Genomic DNA, 22,944 nt, shown 5'->3' with positions numbered 1-22,944 from the left:
ATTCATGCTACAAGCTTTCATAATTACACAATAAATTACATGGATTCATAAGATGTGTGAATTTTTTAGAATCGATCTCATTTCAAGAGCAACCCATTACCTGAGTTAGTCTCACTTAGGTCTAACTTGGTTTATCTCTTTTGTTCTTTGGTCAAGAACACACCATAGTAGGATTAGAAAAAAAAAATCTTTGAAAATCATATATAAGGGTAAGTACACCAAGTTGTGGTACCAAAAACATGACACAGAAAAGCACATTTTTAAATTCCAAAAGTGCATACATGCTATAGCACACACGTGCTTCTTAAAATCTTAAATTTTTATATATGGGCTACAAACTCATCGCCCATTTTATTGTATTTTGTTAAACATTCTTTCTCCTCAATAGAATGCACACAAGTTGCAAAACTTGATGAATTTTGTCACCCACTTCCTCAAAATACCTCCTCATCACCAAAGATCAAGATTGGGATCATGTAGTATGTTTTCTAGTCTTGTTTTTGCATTATTTTATATCTTTTTGTATTGTTTTGTAAGTTTTTACATTTTTCTGTATGTTTTTCAAGTTTTTCTTTAAATTTTTTTATTTATTTAGATTGCAACTAGTTTCTTATCATGAAATATGACTAATGAAATTCCAAATCCCCATCCAAGTAAACAAAATCAAAATGAAAATCATCCGCAAGATCCAAATCAAAACCCTCCACAAGATGAAAATCAAAACCTTCCACAAGAAGAGCAAGAAATCATGCAACCTCCACTGATTGGAAGACCTTCTCCTAGCACCCAAGACAACATAATGAATGAAATAGAAAGAGGAAAAAATAAACTAGAAGTACTCATTGGTAGGTTTAAAGCTTGTGAAAAAACCAATCTAATGAAAGCACAATTGACATCCTCCCTTAAGTCCATTATGATCCATGTAGCTTCTATTAGTGGTTAGCTGGATATTTGGCATGTTAAGAAGATGAAAAAAGAAGATATTATGCAAACAAATTAACCTATAGAGATGTATTAAAAAAAAAGGAAATAGTAAACTCTAGTATTTGTCTATTGTTTAAAAATCTTGGAGAATAAGACATTATTAAACATACAACTAAAACCATAGGTACATACATGATGATATTAGAAATAACTTTTGGGATAGATGGTGGATGGTTTTTGATGCCCCTCCCTGCAATAATCATGAGGTTCCAATGTATTTCTTAAAGAAATTATATTGTGAATTTTTCCTTGTGGAGATCCCCAATTATTTTGATATATTAGAATCTCAAGGTAGAGGTAGAGAGTCATCATTTGCAAGGTCGGGGGCACATCATGACCCTAATGTATTTAGGGGGCCTTTTTTCATGCCATAGGGTGAGCATGTGATTATTCCTTCAGTTGTGAAGGAACATGTAGGGACAAACACTCTAGGGACTATCAATTGTTTGATGCAGACCATAATTCATTGTGCCAGTCCATTAGTTGAGGAGGAGACTTCTGTGTGTTGTGGTCATATGTGCACATCGTGTGGATTCTTATGCACAATTGGTAGTCATGTTGGAGACAGTATGGATGATGGGCTAGTCATTGATGAGTTCTTGAGTGACACATTTGGCATTGACACACTGGTAAATTACAATTATAATAAATGAATTTGATCACATTTCATATGTATAGTGAATGACTAATTAATTAGCATATATTGACATTCTTCAAAATTTAGGGTAAGAGTGTTGATGGCCCTATTACAAATTCTCCAGCCCCATTTTATGTCTCGTTAATGAGTTGAGAGTTATGTATCAATTTAATCATTTAAATTAATACATATATTTATTAAGTAATCATATGAAGGATTGACAAATCTTTTTATCCATATGCATTAGTTCTCTATTGGACCATTGATATTCATAAGGGACTCTAAGCCTAGGCATGATACAAGCTTCATAGAGGTACATTTGTTTCATGTTAATTTAATTCATTTGATTATATTTGTTTCATGTTTCATGCTACATGTAAATTGTATTATATAACATGTACTTGTTGATGTCTAAGACTCCTCCTCATCTTTGTTAGTCCATGAATGATGGAGTTATTGTAGTGATGGTTAGCTTAGAGCCATTGACCAAGGTATGAAATAATTTTTTTAATTTTAGTTGTTGTTTATAATATTTAGTATTGAAATTTAAAATGTTATTTATAAGTGACTATATTGATTGAACTATTGTAGGGCCTTATTATACCCGACCATCTATGAGCCTTTGAGGTGGATGTATAGTGACTATTTGATGGCAGTAAGAAAATAATTAATTTTGTGTGTACATATTTTTGATTTCAATGTATAATAATTATTGATTCATATCTACTTTGTTTGTATCAGCTCAAGTTAGAGAAGAGGCTAAACAAGAGGATGAGTGACCATATGAGGAAGGCCCCATCATCCCCATTATCTCCCTTCAAACAATCATCAAAGACCTCTAGGGATTTGTTTCCTTCCAATTGTAGGAACGAGAAGATATAATTGATAGAAACATATGTATAGGAATTAGTAGACATATATGTTGTATTTTATGTTAGTGAAAATATTTGATATACATTTGATGTATAAGTGACATTTTATATTTGATATAGGACATATATTTAATGCATGACGTTATTAGACTTATGACATTATTGGTTAATATATGATATCTTTATTCATGTATGACATTATTGGTTATCATAATATATATCTTTTTTTTCTTGTTTGCATTTTAAGTACGTTTTATGTATTTCATTTTAATGTAATTTGGATCCAAAATGATGTAGAGTGCTCACACTAAAAGCTAGTGGATTCCCAACAAGAACACTTTTAAGGCAAACTACCTTTCCCACCTTCCTAAGTGTCTTCAAAGAAGCTTTTCAACTTGGTTACAACATTGAACAAACTTTTACCCAACTTTACAAAACTACTTGATCACTTTCCCTATTGAAGACTTGGTAAGAAATAAGGGTAAAATGAGAAAATATGAGAAATGGATCATAATACATTTCTTGCATCAAACTAACACCTTAGACAGTTCAAGGAACACCTAATAACTATCTCACAAACTTCATTCTATCACCTATTCCATCCTTCCAAGAGATTATTCAATATCCTATGAGTGAAAACAATCTTCCAACATCCTATGACTCTATTTTTTTTTCAACAACATATAATTTGCTGATTTTTAGACAACTCTTCACAAAGGGAAATGGTTATGTTTCAAACCCATGAAATGGCTATTAAGACAATCAAGAAGATCCTTAACATCTTCCACTGACTCCATTCAGTAATAACATGCAGCTAAATTGGTTTTTCATTCTAACAAAGTATGAGTTTTCTATTTCAAATAGGATGTTTGACAATAACTCAATGATCCTATATACAAGCTTAACACCAACAGTGATTGATTGTCATATTAGAAAAATTAATAATCACCAAAACCTTATACATCCTATAAATTCATAGAGGGTATTTTTATTATTTGATATCCATTCCAACCAATTACTAATTGGTTTGATTAGTTACAAGGTTTATTTCAATGTTTTCCAAAAAATTTCTAAAATTGCCAAAAAGTCATTAGCAACTTTTATTGCAAAATGCAATTTTTGCACTAACTCTTCCTAGAACTTAACCAAGTAGTTTTTGGTAACACATAGGACCTATATAAGGTGTAATGACTCTCAAAAAACTTATTGAAGCAACTTATTAACAAAAATAACAAAAAAAAAAAATCATTAGGACTAAGGCAACTTGGGTTTATATGTGACCTCAAGTTCCTTGACCTTAAAAACAAGGATTACCTTATTACCATATAAAAATTAAATGTTCAAAATGAGGTGTATGATCACCCCTTTACCATCTATCATGAGTCTCGATCATTGGATGATATGACATATCCAATTGCCACCATCAAAGATTGTTGCTTTATAGCATTTAGTGACTCTTAGGGACAATTCAGTTTGACGTGCTCGAGAAAATTTGAGTACTCAATGGGATAGGAGGAGATTGGTTCTAGCATTTACCCAACTAGCTAGAGCTAATAGAATAGAAAGTTTTATCCCATGATGAAAAATAAGAGAGATTCGACAGTTGACAACTTTGTACTAGCCAACACTAGAAGTTCTAGCAACATCTGAGATGGGGTTGCAAAATAAAAATGGATTAAGAGCTCCAAAAAGAAAGAGAGGTTATTGTAGGTATTTGCAACATGGTCCTATATCACCTAGAGTGGTATCCATACTTTGCATGAGCTCTGAGATATGCTTTGTCAAAGTTCATTGTTCTATGGCATTTAGAGACTCTTAAGGACAATTTAGTTCAGCATGCCTAAGAATGTTCCAACACTCAATAGGATAGGAGGATCTTGGGGCCAGGGTTTACTTAACCACCTAGAGCTAATGGAATAGACAGTTCAATCCCACTATGAATGATGAGGGAGATTTGGCAGTTGGCAACTTTATACTAGCCAACACTACAAGTTTCAACATCACTCGAGATGGGGTTGCAAAATCAAAATAGAATAAAATCTTTAAAATAAGAGAGAGAGGTTATTGTAGGTCTCCACAACATTGTCCTATAGTACCTAGAATCACATCCATACCTTGCACAAGCTCTAATATATGCCCTATCAAAGATTGTTGCCCTATGGCATTTAGTGACTTTTAGGGATGATTTGGTTCGACATGCCCAAGAACATTCGAGTGCTCAACAAGATGGGAGGAGCTTGGGGCTAGGGTTTACCCAGTACCTAGGGCTAATAAAATAGATAGTTTAATCCCACAATGAATGGTGAGAGAGATATAAGAAAGATATGTATACCTAGGCCACTTTGTGCAAGATATGAGAAAAATTTTCTAATTAGGAAAAATTGGTTCTTTTTGATTTTTTGGTCAAGATAGCCTAGGATTAAGTGTTTTTTAGTTTTTTTTATAATAGTTTGGAACCTTTTCCAAGTCCTAGAACTAAAATATAGTGACTACCTTTTTAATACAGTGACCAATAGTTGGCCTGACTCCCTATGCTTTCTCATTCCTACAGAGGAAAGCTTAATATACAGAGCAATTGCAGCTACATCTATTAAATATATAAAGGAAGATATAGAAAAATTTCTTAATAAAGAGATTAATCTAAGAGAAAAGGACATTTTAGAAGAAAATGGTTATCTTGGTGCCATCTAGGGTATGCCAATTACTTAGGATGAAGAGAGAAAACCTACAACTATTGGGAAAGAGTGCACATGTACACAAACACAAAAAATTTAGATAGAGAAGTAACAAGTGCTATAGAATTATCCACAGAGCAATGTGAAGTGAAGCCTTAAATTGGCTCATTAGTAGGAAAAGAATCTAGTCACACCACAGATGTTTCAATTAGAAATGCCTATTAATTAATGGCCTTGCATTTATAGGACTTGGGAGGCCAAGATACTCAAGCTAGGCATGATCCCTCAAAGTTCTCATCAAAATATATTAATGATCTTAAAAAAAAAAAATCTCATTACCTCCTTTAAATGGAGATTTTCAGTTCCCAAACATGTCCCAATCAAGTAGATGACCAATATGTTGCTTGAGTAAAGGGGATACTAGTTTATTAAGGTATCTTTATGATCCCACTTGCATTCAGTTACTATTTTTTGAGTGGCTAGCTAGTTGCTTCGGCGTAGGATTTATGTAATATATAATGTCCTCTTACAAGTACATGCCATTTTTTGTAAATATTTTCTATTGTAAAGGATTAGTGAGAAATATCTATAATGTTCATTTTTGGGACTAAAGAATATAACTATTAAAATCACAAATTTTCCAGGAGCTTTTGTTATGGAGATTATGTGCAATATCATTTTGCTAATTCTGATTTGGTAAATAATATTGTATCCATATGTAAGAATAATCTGGTTCATATATTTATATGGTTCTTAATTGTCTGACTATTATGAATGACTTATTGCCTTTGGTTTGGAAAAATCTTTTTTGTATACAATACTCAATATTGATATTCCTTTATATTTTTTATTGGTTAATGTTCATATATGCATATAGATCCTTCAATGATGTTCCTTTTCTTTATTGGATGCACTTGCTTTAGATTCTTAGAATGACTATTTATTACCTATTAGAGGATTGTGTCTCTTTATCATCTCGTCCAGAGTAGTGTCTCTTCCATTCATCCCCTACTCTCTCTCTCTCTCTCTCTCTCTCTCTCTCTCTCTCCCCCCCCTCCTCCTCTCCCTCCCTCCCTCCCTCCCTACCTATTCAATCTAATGAACCAACAGGATCTACTCTACATTTTAATGTCTCAAGTATTGCATCATGGTCTAACTTGCGAACTTTCCAAAGAGTCTTATTATGTGGTTTTCCACCATATTTTATCAAGTGGACATTTGATATGACAACAAGGTTTGAAGAATGGGGTGATCCCACAATAATGGGTTCCACTTTTTGACCAATTTTGACTCTGGAATCAATATTTTTGCAACAAACGTCACGTTCAAGTGACTATATCTCCAAAACTATAAATAATTTCAAGATGACATAAACTAGTGATTTTGAGTACTTTGTTCCTACTTTGTAACTATATTTTGTAATCTAAAAAAAAAATTTATTTATGTCAATTTTTTTTATCTCCTCCAAAAAGTGGTACATAATAAAATTCAATATTTTAAAAAGTGATAGTTCGTTTGACACACATAACTTTTTTTCTAGAAATGATAATGAAGCAATTCTTTCTGCATTGAATTTGTAGCATCAATATCCAGTGTCTACATTTGGTTTGATTTATTTTTGTTGAATATTGTATAGTTTATGAAGATTTGAAGTGACATGAACCATAATTCAGACATACGTTCCGTTTGACACAGATAATTTGAAGTCAATTTATAATAAACCATTTTTTTTTTTTTTTGAATAGAAAAGTATCTCAATAAGCTAGTGCCTCCATATTTTTCAAAAAAAAATTGACCTAATTTACTAATTTTCCTGAGGTGTCAAAGTCGGTTGATGTTCAATCGGTAATGAACCTATAATGAGTTAAACTCATATTTGAAAGTCTTAATGATTAAATTATAGTCATTGGAAAGCTTGCTCTGAGAAGCACATTTTGAAATTTTTTATTTTATAGTAGGAGATCATTCTCCTACAATTATGGTAGTCAAAAGAGAAAAAAAAAGAAAAAAAGGTTAAAATTTTTGTGATTTTGCATTTTCGGGCGAACATGGCGTTTGCACGAACACGTTTACCATGTTCGTGTGAACCTATGTTTGCGCAAACATGCAAATCATGTTTGCGTGAACATATATATCACATATGTTTGCGCAAACATGTAAATCATGTTTGCGTGAACATATATATCAATTTCTTATTTTGAAATTTTTTCCATTTTTGTTCATCCCACTAAAGTGGAACCCATTATTGTGGGTTCACCCAATGAAGAATCTTCCTCTTTGTTCACCAATCCTTGAATAACCACAAGTTAGGGATCTTCATAGAATATTGTCTAAGCCATGTGCTAGTTACAACCACTACACGAGTATGGTACTCTAAGCTTTCACCATCTATAATCGAGTGATCTAATTGTTGTTTGGCTTGGGCAAAATGAAACAAATAATAATATATCCCTTCTTCATTGTCTTCAGGTGTAATAACAAAAAAAACATGGCCTACAATGATAAATGTACAAAATGTAGTCATTAATTCAAAAAATACTTAGATAAAAGTTATAAAGTTATATATTAAAATTATAAAGATATATATGCTATTGGGTTGTACTAGATTAGACAAGTAGTTAGAGTTAATGGATGAATCTATCTCTACCATTTCTAGTACTTGTGGGGGATGATAGTTGTCAATTGGGTCCAAGACCCGTATATCCCATTTGTCCACCCATTCAATCAACTCACACTCATCCCAATTTTCTTTTGCACATGATGAAAAATAGCATGCCATTTTTCATGTGGGGATACTCCATGAACTTGCATTAGAGCTTCTAAAAGAGTGCAACTCACTTGATCCTATTACTATGCAACAATCCTCATATGGTGCAATGTTAGTATTATCTATCAACCAAAAATATCTACAAACTGTAGACTCACCTTCCTTACCTGGACCAATTGTAGCATTACACCACTAGATGATGGATTTTGCATCTATCAATATTGCTCCATCTTTTTAGTTTAGTTCTTCACGAGCTAAGGCTCTTTTGATGCATGCATTTGCACCATTGTGCTCTCCCTTTCCATGACCAGCCTCTATGAAATTTCACATACATTGAATTCTAGATAACCTGTACATCTTGCTCAACCAATAGAACATCCTTGCATTCTTGAATTGAGATGCACAATTGTTTGACCATATAATGTGTTGAGAATATGGTATGCCCTTACTAGCCAAATCTCTATAAAATAGTTGAAAATAACCATGTACCAACTCCATAGAATGTGATTGATCATTGCTGATGTAAAAATGGTACTCCCTCAAAATCTTCCTATCATTCTCTGTACTTGTAGGTGAATGCATAAATATTATGTGAATAAATATGGAAATCTATTGAGAAGTATAATAATTTTCTTCCACCTCATTTTTTAGTTGTACTGTGTAGTTCTCTGCGAAGTCTACAACCAAAACAATGGTATCTAGTGGAAATGTATTGTTGCACAACTTGAATTGCAAATCCAACCATTGAGCTCTATGTGTATGCCTTGCATACTCATAAATAATCTTTTCATTCATGAACTCATACATTGAAATTTTTTCAATGACTAAATACCATCTTTTACCCTATTTTCCATCTTTTAGAAAATATGTCACTGTCTTATATTTTATGTAATCTATTATTTCATTTCCAATTGCATGTGTACTATCCATATGTTCACAATTTGGTAAAAGTTGTAAAGAACTACAAAATAAGCATGTACCATCCAAGCATGATATCTTGTAAAAATTTTGGCCATCGTCTATTTCATATAAAATGTTGGACATGAATTCCCTTGAAGATCTAGGTGGCTCATTCATGTCATAGTCTACATTAACAAACTTAGAATGCAAAAAACACACATATATGCCTAATAACATCAAAATGGTTAGAAAATTCAATATGTATCCTATAAAAAATTGTGCATGTGTGATTTATCTTCACATAAAAAGGTTTAACCATCTCAAAAAAAAATTGACTTATCCAAATTTGAGGATACATACCAATAAATATTGTAAAAAATTGTGTCTGAGTTGAGTCCAAAAAATGTTTCACATGTGGGTTGCAATTTTGGCTACCAATCCTCCTTACAAAATCTCTTTGATTAGGAGAAACATGTGTGTTATTTTTCAAAAAAAATTCAATCAATGATTTCAAAGCTTCACTAATTTCTTTATTCTTTCATGGTAGCCTACTACTAAATGTCCATAACTCATTTTTTGTTGGATCTTCCAATCTCTCATGCCTTAGCTTGCCTCTCCTTAGAATACCTCTACCAATTTTTATTTTTTTTCTTTTCTATCTCATGAGTCAATATTTCTTAATTTGCATACATACTATTGTTTGTGTAAGTACTCATCTTGTGATATACTACCTTTGGTGCATTATTTTGAACCCACTTTGTCATAAGCACTCATTAGATTCTTGACAATGCTTTTCTCATTTGAATCATCCATCATTCTTAGCCCAAGAATCTTCATGATAGGCCTAAATTTCAAATTTCTCATCATTTCAAAAAATAATTGGCATTGACCTATAATATTTAATTCTTCAAAGAATAATCTCCACATAATATTATCTTTTCTTTGAAAAGTATGCTTGCTAATCTTGTCAGGCATTGATTTCAAAATGTTAGTATCAATATCAATCAAATATTTTGGTCTTCTAGAATGAATTCTAGAGGGCATTATAATCTCTTCTATTCTTTCAACATTTTGAACAACATAAGGTTGAGTGTTTTGCATACCTTGAATTGAAGATGATGTGCCTTGGTAATAAGATGCAAAAGAGGGAATATCACCTACTTGATATGTTGATGTTGTGCCTTCAACATGACATGATGGAGTGTGTACATCATTGGATGTACAAATTAGCCTCTCTTCAACATGAGATGATGATATGACTCCAACATTGGAAGATGGTGTAGCTTTACAATTCAATTGTCTTCTTGAGCATAACAATCTTATTCATTCTCTTTGTCTTTCCAATTATTCCTCTTTATTTCTTTGTATTAGTGGTTCTTGTTCCTTTTTTAAAGATAATTCTTCAGTATTGCTTTGCAATTTTATTTGTTCACATAGTAGTTTCATTTTATCTCTTTTAATTGCCAAATATCTCTCCCTCTCTTTTGTTGTTTAATTTTTTGGTTTCTTCCTTGGCATGATAATGATTTCTATATGTCAAATTATTCAAACATCTAAATTACTTACAATTTGTAAATTACAGATCATTCAAATACAAATTACAATTATTTGAATGAATACATAATATATATTAAACAACCTATAAAATTTCTAACCATTTCCAAATAAAAATTCATTCAAACATACAAATTTCAATGAATTCACTATGTATTAAACTATCAAATCATAATCAAATTTGTCTCTATATAAGAAAGATAATATTTAAAAAGGACTACACTAATCTTTTCTACACAAAGAATATTCAAAAAGCCTTCAAATAGTCTATCTAATGATTGAATTTGGTGTTTTCTAGCTTAGAATAGAATGAAAGAATGTTCAAAAAGCCTTCAAATAGTGTATCCAATGATTGAATATAGTATTTGCTAACTTCCAATAGCATAAAACCTGTGTTTTCTATGAAACAACAGAACACACAACAAAAAACAATAGAATATGGATCAGAAGGGACCCAAACTTTCATTATGACCATTTTTTGGCACTTTCATATAGCACATACACACTATAAAGTACATGCACATTATAGTGCATATGCGCTATATGAAAAATAACCTCTCCTTATCCCACCATCCCCCATCCCCTACACTCTCTCTCACTCTCTCTCTCCTCTCCCATCCCCTACTCTCTCTCACTCTCCCTTTCCCACTTCCTCTCATACCACCTACTCGCTCTCTCACTGTCTATCTCTCCCATCCCCTACTCTCTCTCCCTACTCTCTCTCACTCTCTTTCTCCTCTCCCATCCCCTACTCTCTCTCACTCTCTTTTTCTCTCCCTCTCCCACTCTCTCTCTCTCTCTCACTCACACACTCACTCTCCCATCCCCTACTCTCTCTCGTCTCCTCTACCATCTCTCTCTCTCTCTCTCTCTCTCTCTCTCTCTCTCTCTCTCTCTCTCTCTCTCTCTCTCCTCCATCCTCTACTCTCTCTTCCCCCTCTCCCATCCCCTACTCTCTCTCTCACACATACACACTCCCATCCCCCTCTCCTCTCTCTCTCTCTCTCTCTCTCGCTCTCACTCTTCCACTCCCTCTCCCATCCCCTACTCTCTCTCTCCCCAACCCCTTACTCTCTCTCTCTCTCTCTCTCTCTCTCTCTCTCTCTCTCCCTCCCTCCCTCCCTCCCTCCCTCCCTCCCTCCTTCCCTCTCTCCCCTCTCTCTCCCTCTCCCACTTCCTCTCCCACCCCCTACTCTCTCTCTCACTCTCTCTCTCTCCCATCCCTTACACACACACTCTCTCTCAAGCTATTCTCTCTCTCTCTCTCTCTCTCTCTCTCTCTCTCTCTCTCTCTCTCTCTCTCTCTCTCCCCTCTCCCATCCCCTACTCTCTCTTTCACATTTGCACACACACTCCCATCCCCCCATTTTATCTCTCTCTCCCTCCCTCCCTCCCTCCCTCCCTCTCCCACTTCCTCTCCCACTGCATACTTTCTCTCACTCTCTCTCCAATCCCTTACTCTCTCTCACTCTCCCACCCCCTACTTTCTCTCCCATCCCCTACTATCCCTCTCCTCTCCCATCCCCTTCTCTCTCTCTTATACACACTCCCATGGTCCCCCTGCTCTCTCTCTCCCTCCCTCATCCTCTATCTCTTTCCCTTCCTCTCCCACTCACTCTCCCATTGCCTACTCTTTCTTCCTCACTCTCTCCCCCATCCCCTACTCTCTATCTCTCATTCTCCCACCCCCTGCTCTCTCTCACTATCTCTCCCAACCCCTCCTCTCTCTTATACACACTCCCATCTTGACCTCTCTCTCCCTCTATCCTTTTCTATCTCCCTCTCCCACCACCTACTCTCTCTCTTCCACACACACACTCTCTCTCCCATCCCCTACTCTCTCTCTTGCTATCTCTTGGGCTACTCTCTCTCTCTCTCTCTCTCTTCCACTCCCTCTCCCACCGCCTACTCTCTCTCTCTCCCTCTCTCTCTCCCCCTCCCTCTCTACTCTCTCTCACTCTCTCCATCTCCCATCCCCTAATCTCTCTCATTCTCCCACCACTAATATCTCTCACTCTCCCTCCCATCCCATACTCTCTCTCTCTCTCTCTCTCACACACACACACACACACACACACACACACACACACACTCTCCCATCCCCCCACTCTCTCTCTATCTTTCTCTTCCTCTCCCATTCTCTCTCCCACCAACTACTCTCTTTCTCATGCTCACACTCTCTCTCTCCCATCCCGTACTCTCTTTGACTACCTTCTCTCTCTCTCTCTCTCTCTCTCTCTCTCTCTCTCTCTCTCCCCCCTCCCTCCCTCCCTCCCTCCCTATCTACTCTCTCTCACTCTCTCCATCTCCCATTCCCCTACTCTCTCTCATTCTCCCACCACTAATCTCTCTCACTCTCCCTCCCATCCCATACTCCCTCTCTCTCTCTCTCTCTCTCTCTGTCACACACACACACACTCCCATCCCCCCACTCTCTCTCTCTATCTTTCTCTCCCTCTCCCACCAACTACTCTCTTTCTCATGCTCACACTCTCTCTCTCCCATCCCCTACTCTCTCTCTCTCTAACTACCTACTCTCTCTCTCTCTCTCTCACTCACTCACACACACACACACACACACACTCCCATCCCCCCTCTCTCTCTATATCTTTCTCTCCCTCTCCCACTCCCTCTCCCACCAACTACTCTCTCTCACACACTCACACACTCTCTCTCCCATCCCTTACTCTCTCTCTGACTACCTAGTCTCTCTCACTCTCTTTCTCTCTCTCTCTCTCTCTCTCCCCTCTACACACTTCCATCTCTCTCTCTCTACCACTCCCTCTCCCACTGCACTCTCAATCTCTCACTCACTAGATCCCCATCTCCTACTCTCTCTCACATTCTCCCACCCCTACTCTCTCCCCCATCCACTACTCTCTCTCTCCCATCCCTACTCTCTCTCCCACCTCTCTCTCTCTCTCCCTCTCTCCCTCTCTCCCTCTCCCTCTCCCTCTCTCTCCCTCCCTCCCTCCCTCCCTCCCTCCCTCCCTCTCTCTCTCTCTCTCTCTCCCTCCCTCCCTCCCTCCCTCCCTCCCTCTCTCCCTCTCTCTCCCTCCCATCCCCTACTCTCACTCTTTCTCTCTCTCATCCCTTACTCTCTCTCTCTCTCTCTCTCTCTCTCTCTCTCTCTCTCTCTCTCACACACACACACACACACACACACACACACAACCATCCCATTCTCTTTCTCCCCCATCCACTACTCTCACTTTTTCTCTCTATCCCTCTCTCCCTACCTACCTTCTCTGATCCCATACTCTCTCTCCTTCTATTTCTCCCTCCCTCTCTTCCTATCCCACCTCCTACTCTCTCCCCATCTTCTAGTCTCTCTCATTCTCTACCCTCTCTAGCTCTCTCCTTCCCTCTCTATTATAATTTAGGCTTCATGTGTGTATGCACACTAACGCACGTACATGCTATTAAGGCCTAAATTTTAAAAAGCTTAAAATAAGACGTGCATAGTATAGCATGCACATGCTATTTAAAGCTTTGGACTCTACCAAGTCTAAGCCTTGGTTTTTCCTTAGGGATCCAACCCAAAGGTTTGGAGTCTCTAAACTAGTCTAAGATGTGGTTTGCTACAAACATACAAAAAAAGACTGATTTTTCTTGTGTGCTCTCCTTCAAGTTTTCTTGTGGTTAAGCATCAATAAAATCTAGTTACATGACGTTGTAGGTCTCTATATTAGCTATATAGGCTCCATATAATTTGTTTTTTATTTAAACTATTTCAAGCCTCTCAACTATAATTTCTTTTAAATGTATGTCCATTTTCTATCAAAAACCAAGATGCACTAATTAGGGTATAGATTTTAGCTCATTCATCAAATTTTGCAACAACTTAGTTTTCTAGAAACTAGACTCCATTCTACACACTTTGAGAGAAAGAAGTTTTGATTTTAAATTATTTTTCAATCATTTCTAGCGAGAGCACCTAGATATTTCACATTTTTGGGATGTTTCGAATTTATAAATTCATTAAAAAATAAACATTATAAAATTACCCAAAAAATATAGGATGAATTGCACAATGTTAGGTAACTTTTGACCAGAGCAATTTAAGAATTTTTAGAAAAAAGTTAAAATTTTAGGGGAGGCACACTTTTTACTATGTTATGTTTTTTCTATATAAATAGTACCACTCTCTATGGCCCCCCTTTTTAAGGTCCTAAAACTAAACCACTTTGAAAAAAATTAGTAGTTTAGAAACTAGATTCAATGGACTACTACTTTTGTTTTTGCCACATCTTAAAATTTTGAGCTTAACTATCTTAAAATTCTTGTCAAAGTTCAAAAATTGTTGATTCAAGAAAAAAAAAAAAAAAAGGTGTCCACTTATACCCCATTTTTGGCACCACAACTTGGCGCACTTAACCATAAGGGATATGTATCTATAATTGGGAGGGAAATTAGTTATCGAGTAACATTCTCCCAACTATTGTATTTAATTTTTCTCTACATACTTGAGCACTTTGGAAGTTATTGTAAGAAATAACAATTTATTTACCAACACAACTCACCATACATATCTCACTCCTAGATATATTCCTTTTTCTCCCTTACATGAATCTTTCTAAATCTCCCTAATAAAGTAGATATTTCTCTCCCATTCATACTTTTCTTATGCATTCTCTCCCCCATGCAACTAGAGGGTATTTTTATGTACATATCTCTGCTATTGAAATCAATGAAAAAGGCCTTATTATGTCCATTTACTAGTCCAAGTCTTCAACCATCTCAAGTTTCCAAAGACATTGTTCAAGACCAAATACCAAGAGTCCTTAATGAATCAGCTCATAACAAATACTCCCCCATATAGAAAGCATCAACATTCATTTTATTCTAACAATAGTGCTCTATACTACTAGATTGATGTAATCTCTACATCAACTACTCTGAAGTAGGTGAGGGTGTAATCCCAAGCATACCTCTCAAGTAATCAAATGTATCTTTTGGTAAGGGCTTTGTAAATATATTTTCAATCTAATCTTTAGCACTTGCATATTCCAATCTAATCTCTTTTCTTGCTTCCTTCTCTCTCAAGACATGATCCTTAAATGATATATATGCTTAGTATTAGAATGCAATACAAGATTCTTATACATACTCATAGTACTTATGAACTATCATAGTATATGATAATAGCTTCTATAAATTTTATTCCAATATCTTTTAGCATCTACTTCATCCACATGATTTGATTATAATTATTTTTTGTTTATACACGTTCTACTTCTATTGTACTCTATGAGATACGATCTTGTTTCTTTCTCAACTATGAAACCAATCTACCTCTAAGAAAACTTGCTCCACCATTGGTGCTCTTTCTATCATCCATATTGCCTGTCTAATCTATATCAGTATATGTACAAAGAGTGAAAGCACACAACCTATCATACCAAATTCCATAGTCAGATATTCCTTTCAAATATTTGAATATCCTCTTTACTGCTACATAATGATACTTTTTAGGATTAGATCAAAATATAGCTATAATCCCAACTAAATTTTCTATATTTGGTCTAATGTGAGTTAGATATTGCAAAACTCCAATCATGGATCTGTAATTCTTCTACTCAACTATAGGTGTCTCATCCTTTCTAGATAACTTGTGGCTAGTTATCATAGGTGTACCAATAGTCTTACAAGTTTCCAATCCAAACCTTTTCAACAAATATTTCAAGTACTTAACTTGTGAATTGAGAATACTATCATTGTTTTGCACAATCTACAATCCTAGGAAAAAATGTAATTCTTCTATCATACTCATTTCAAACACATTCTTCATCTCTTCAAAAAATTTATCACTTCTTTCATCATTGCCTCCAATTATGATATCATCAATAAATATTACTATTATCAGCAAACCATTCTAAATTTATTTCAAATAGAAGTTACTATCTATCATACCTTTAGCAAATCTGAGTTTTGCCAAATAATTGTCCAACCTTGTGTATAAGGTTTTAGGTGCTTGCTTTAGTCCATATAGAGCTTTCTTTAGTCTACATACCATATCTTTGGATCTTCTATTAGAGGAAAACCTTTAGGCTACTCAATATATACCTCTTCATCAAGTTCTTCATTCAAAAAAGTTGACTTAACATCCATTTAATATGCTTTGAACTTCTTATTCACTACATAAGCCAAGAAGAATTTTTATTGCTTCCATTTTGGCTACAAGGGCATTTGAATCCTCATAGTCTATGTTTTCTTGCTATGAATAACCTTTTCATACAAGTTTAGCCTTATTTCTTACAACTTCTCCTTTCTCATTCATATTTTTTGATATACTTCTGCTTAGAGTTGTTCACTCAACTCTTTCTTCTACTTTAGGCTTAGATCTCTTATATTCAATCTAATTCCCATTTTGCAAATCATTATTAGTCCTAATGATAACTGTTGGTGTAAATACGTACTTTACTATTTACACTTACTTAAGTTTACTTAGGTTAATGCATTAGTTTATTATTTTGCATTGTTTTATTATTTTCATTTGTGAGACACTTAGGAGTTTGCACACCTTTTGAGTTGTCATGTAGACAACACAGGAGTACACAACTCTATTTAAGCACATGGTTTCTACAACACTATTTTGTGTGTCACACCCTTGTAGGCTTATCCTCTCATCACCACACTTACTTCCATGCTTAATGGAGGATAACCCATATCTAGTGGACATGTGCTTGGTTGTATGACACATCATATGTTAACTTCTATGCATTCTAGAAGCTCTCTTGAGGCCTTTATATTCAGGCACTCCTAGTGTACTATAATGAACCAATTATTGAATACATTGTTATTTTGATCATACTCTCTCTCTTTGCTCTACTGTGTGTTTGTGTTTGAGTTCTTAGTTCCTAGGTGAATTTTTCCCTTAGGAAAATTCTTATATGGTATCAAAGCAACTTGGAGATTTTCTCATCACAAGTCGTTCAAGACCTCTTGCTTGCTTCATCACCTCAGCCTGAATCTAAAGTGCTATAGAAATTGGGAGTGTCCAACGTTAGATCTAACCTTGCCATTGTGTCGAAAACACTGAACCAATGAAAATCAACTATAAGCACGCCTACCTTGCCTCAAAGTCGATCGTGAGGAAATTTTTTTTTGCAAATCAGAACTCAGAGGCCCCAATTTGTGACCTAGGCAGTGATACCCTGAATCTGCCATTTGCAAGTAATTGTTTGATCGCATGTCGTACAACAACGACGGAGAGTACAAACCCACATACTTGTTAAACAATTTAGCTGAGAGCTTGTAATTAATTCAATGCACAGCGGATACAAATTTTCCAGCCACACATCACCTGTCCTGGCCTTATAACCTCCGCCGACCTTCTTTACTTTAATTTCTGTGGCCTTTGCATTATAAAAAGTGGGCAAACAAAACTACTGGTCAATGTGGGACTAAGCGCACAAAATCTGGTGCTGTCCTCAGAAAACCCCAGTGATGTGATTGTATTTTTGGCATTTTTGTTCTCTGATCTGGGCACAACATTCATCGTCTAATGCTGTTTTGTAATTTTTTGACTTTCAGCTGCGAAGGATTTTCCCACCGCACACAGAGGATTTTACAGAAGTCTATGGCTCTCGCCTGATCTTTCCAACATAGGTTTGGTGTTCTCCAACATGGTGGACTGAATTTTTTTTGGCTAGTGGTTTTTCGTAACCACGATATCCTAGCAACGGTGACAAAAATATCGAGAAAAATCTTCAACACGACCTACACATATCAGCATTGTGTGTTTTAAGCTCTAGCTAATTTGCAAATTCTCAACTGTGTTTTGATTTTTTCGACAATTGCAGTGAACAATGAGCCACCACATGACCATTTCTGATTGGTTCAGTGACACGTAGAGACCTTGACATGTGGAACAGTTCCATTTGTCCATGTAGACAGATCTTACCATGTACTCTCAGATTGCCACATCACTCGTGGAACTAGAATGAGTGACACATCAGCAGTATGGATTTTGCCACGTGTTCCATCTATACAGTATAGACAACTAAGTCATCAGACATGCCACCCAGCCAGCTATATTTTTGCTGACATCACATTTTCACTGGGCTAAAATTGATGCCTGTCTAACCGTCAAACCCAGTCATTTTTGAACTATGTTGACGACCATTTGACCATCAAATTTAGACTCATAGTTTCTCCTCCAGACTCCTCTCCAATTTTTTTTTAGTTTGGCAACCTGACTTTGCAAGCTCCTAACTTGGACATCCGGACTCTGATTCAGGTGCAATTTTTTTTGAAATCAGGTAGAATTTCCTAAATTTTCTAGTGGTGGTGTTTTTTTTGTTTTTGGTGCATAGATTTTGTAGAAATTGCATTTTTTGGCAATTGTACCTATATAATCCTATGTTTTGTAACTTCAAAAGCTTCGTACGGGCACATCTGGTCACTTTTTCATGTTTCAATTTTTTTTGAAAGTGTGTATTTTTTTGTCTACTTTCCAGATGTTCTTTAACTAGTTCACATGGTATTATCAAGACCCTTTGCAGTGACTTCAGCTAGCCAAGGCTGCTACATAATCATATTTGTTGATGACTTTTCAAGATTCACTTGGGTCTTCTTCCTTCATCATAAGAATGAAGTCATTCATAAGCTTCAAGACTTCAAGACTCATGTTGAACACAAGTCAGGGAAAGCCATCAAAGTATTAAGGGTGAACAATGAGAACAGATATGTTGAAAAAAGACTTAAAAACTTTTACAAAATTGAGGGGATTGATCTTCTGAACTCACCAGCATTCAGTCTGCACAAAACAGATGTTGCAGCTATGAGGATTAGGACTCTCAAGACCATGGCAAGTTGCATGATAAAGGCCAAGTCTCTCGATCTTACACTAAAGTTGAAGCCATTAGTAGTGCTACTCACATACTTAATAGGTCTCCTCATCCAGCCTTAGATGGCAAGACTCCTTTTGAGGCATGGTGTGGTAGAAAACTAGTTGTGAGTCACCTTAGTGTCTTTGGTTGTCCAGCATGGGCAAACCTTTCTTATAGGAGTTGCGAGGCACCAACAACTAGGCCTTGTACCTTTATTAGTTATGAAGACAATGTGAAGGCTTACAAACTGATGGATCCAGAGACACGTGAGATTTTTGTGGAGAAGGATGTTCACTTTGAGGAAAGTTCTCCTAGCTTGTCCTCTATTCCTCTTCACACATCATACATAGTGGAAACTGATAGTGACACCAGTAATAGTGCTTCAATAGGTTCAGACATGTGGGGTTCTGTTGACAGTTGCAGTGAGAGGCCACATCAGTCTAGTCCACATGCTTATATTGCCACAGTGAAAGGTCCAATACATCATGGTACATCTCATCTTCCAGCTCTAGCTTCAGTTGAATTGGGAGGCAGACTTGAGGACTTACATCTTCTCATTGATGATGATACTTCTACAGTTGTTGCAAGGGCTAACTTTGACCCTCATGTCCATTCTCTACATGATCAATCTACATAGGTTGGCATGATTGTGGATCCTTATGAGCAATAATTAGTGGAGGTCTCTTTGTCAATTGAGGAGACAGATGGTTCAGTGGAACAGGTTCAATAGATATCCTTGCTAGATCTGCATTCATTCTTTTTAGCATAGTTGGAAGGGATGAGCACAAACATTAGTACAGGGATACTTGAGTAGGTTTCAAGGCTAGCATACATCTTCAGGACTGTACCTTTGCCTTTGTTTCTCCCTAAGGGGAGGAACACCATTCTGCATTCTTGGACCAGCTTCTTCATTAGAGCAGCTTTCACTAGCTGGCATTCTTCTTTTGGGGGGGAGCCTACTCTGTCTCTCTTCCTTCTCTCATTCTCTTTTGTATATACTGGATGTATGTCGTAATGGGGGGGTCTTGATTACTCCATCCATCGATGCATCCTTACTTATCTCTCTTTTTCGGGGAGGGTTTTTCCCATGAGGTTTTCTCTCTTTCCCCGCTTAATGGGAGATTTGCATTTTCATTATGTACTTGGGTACCTAATATGGCCTAGTAGTCAGGACCCATTATGCATCTTCATCCTAGTTTGTAAGATTAAGGGCATTCCCCTAAGTTGCACTTAAGGGGGGGTGTTGGTGTAAATACGTACTTTACTATTTACACTTACTTAAGTTTACTTAGGTTAATGCATTAGTTTAATATTTTGCATTATTTTATTATTTTTATTTGTGAGACACTTAGGATTTTGCGCACCTTTTGAGTTGTCATGTAGACAACACAGGAGTACACAACTTTATTTAAGCACATGGTGCCTACAACACTATTTTGGGTGTCACACCCTTGTAGGCTTATCCTCTCATCACCACACTTACTTGCGTGCTTAATGGAGGATAACCCATATTTGGTGGACATGTGCTTGGTTGTATGACACATCATGATGCTAACTTCTATGCATTCTAGAAGCTCTCCTAAGGCCTTTATATTTAGGCACTCCTAGTGTACTATAATGAACCAATTATTGAATACATTATTATTCTGATCATACTCTCTCTATTTGGTCTACTGTGTCCTTGTGTTTGAGTTCTTAGTTCCTGGGTGAATTTTGCCCTTAGGAAAATTCTTACAATAACTTCCACATTTTCATGGTTATCCATTGGATCAAAAATAGGTACCAAATCTATCTCTTATACTACTTCCTCTTCCTTAACCAATTCATGCTCATTATCCTTATCATCATAGTCATTCAAAAATCAAGTTCCATTTATTTTTAAATTCTTCATCTTAATAATAAATTTATTTTTTTCTATATTTCCTTACTCTCTTAGGTCATCTTCACAAAAAATGACCAAACTCTTTACATGTCTAACAAATAAAAAATTTCCATACCTTCCTTGATATTCATATCTTCTATAGATCTAGATCTATCTTTACTTGCTCTTATATTCTTTTATATGAAACAAAAGGATTCTAGATTTGTAAACTCAATGCTCTGTTCTATACACGAACATGACAACTCACCAAGAATCTCTATCTTCTATGAGACAAAATTTCATCTAATTGACTTAGGACTACCTTTTTAAAAATAAGTCGCAATAGAATTCCTAAAGTTGTAACTAAGATTTATCTACAAGGACCTAATGCTCTAATACCAATTGTTAGAATACATAGTCCACCAATATAACTAAGAAGGTAGGGTGGGGGGTGAATAAGTTACCCAACTAATATCAAAATTATCACCTTATTAAACTTGAACCATATGAGCAATATAATCAGAAACCACAAGAAGATACTCATGCACGATAACACCAGATATGTTCACTAGGGAAACCCTTGATCAGAGGGAAAACCCCAATGGGGATGGTACCCACAAGATGATATACTAATATAAATATTCCTTATTAGAGGATGGAACCTATTAGTAGTCAATAACAATATTTAGTACAAATCAGTCCCTATTAGGAGACTTTGAATCCCTGTTAGGAGATTCCAACCATGTTAGGAGTTGTGCCAAACCTATTAGGAGTTATGGAAGATAGTTGGACCTATATCCCAAAAAACTTCAAGGCAAGATCAATAAACCCACTTTCTAAATGATATCTATATTATTCCTTGCAAAATAATAGAAATGAATAGTATTGCTACTTCCTCTTTCTATCCTATCAAGTAGACTTCTAATCCTTTTGATCTTGTAACTAGATCATGAATCTCACATCAAATAGTCCCTTGGACCACTTACTCACATTCAGTAAACACTTTTCTCATTTTCACACTTTGCATATACTTCAATCTCATACTCATGTCTAACAAACAAGAAAAATAATTTTCCTTTGTACCATATCTTCAAAATAGTTCCTTTATAATTATGATAGGCCTGTCATCTCACATTCTATTCAACTTCTCAAACATGTGATATTAGGGATTGTGTATCCACCAACCTCATCATTAGATTGTCATCACTTGCTAGATGATCATGCATCGACATATTATATCACTACCAAAGGATATAATGCAAACATTAGAAACCACTTCTCAAATACTCTATCTCTATACCACTCTCTTTAAATCAGGTACAACTTTTGTATGTCTTTGAGTTACATACATTGCACAATAAACCTTCACATCGGGACACTATACCAAACATTTCCATAAACATGCATCACTAGTCAATAAAAAAATTGTTCGTAAAACTAATATCAATGTCTTCTACTCTTTCAATCTTCATACACTTGCTGCTATGTTGAAATCAATGCTAAAAATAGTCATGAATGCAACATGTCAATACTCTCCAATGATTAGGATATATCATTGCCATTCATGTTAACATTTCTTCCATTAAAATATTTTACAACATGTAAATGCAAGTAGAATAAACAAAATGGAGATAAATCCTTTAGACTAAAACCTAATAGTACATCATAAATATTTTTTCACAATAACACCACTATTGTGAATAACTCTGAAGATGTTTCCACAACTTTAATCAACATAAACCTACAAAATAATGAGTATGTAACCATGGAGAGATTGCCTCCTAGCCTAGGAATCTATGAGACCACCCCTGACAGTCTTGAATAACCAAAGCTAAATAGGTTAAACACATACACAAACTC

The sequence above is a fragment of the Cupressus sempervirens genome, chromosome 2 (genome assembly GCF_028749045.1).
Source record: "Cupressus sempervirens isolate cs-2001-9-10 chromosome 2, ASM2874904v1, whole genome shotgun sequence".
Classification (NCBI taxonomy): domain Eukaryota; kingdom Viridiplantae; phylum Streptophyta; class Pinopsida; order Cupressales; family Cupressaceae; genus Cupressus; species Cupressus sempervirens.
This window is presented reverse-complemented; position numbering follows the sequence as displayed.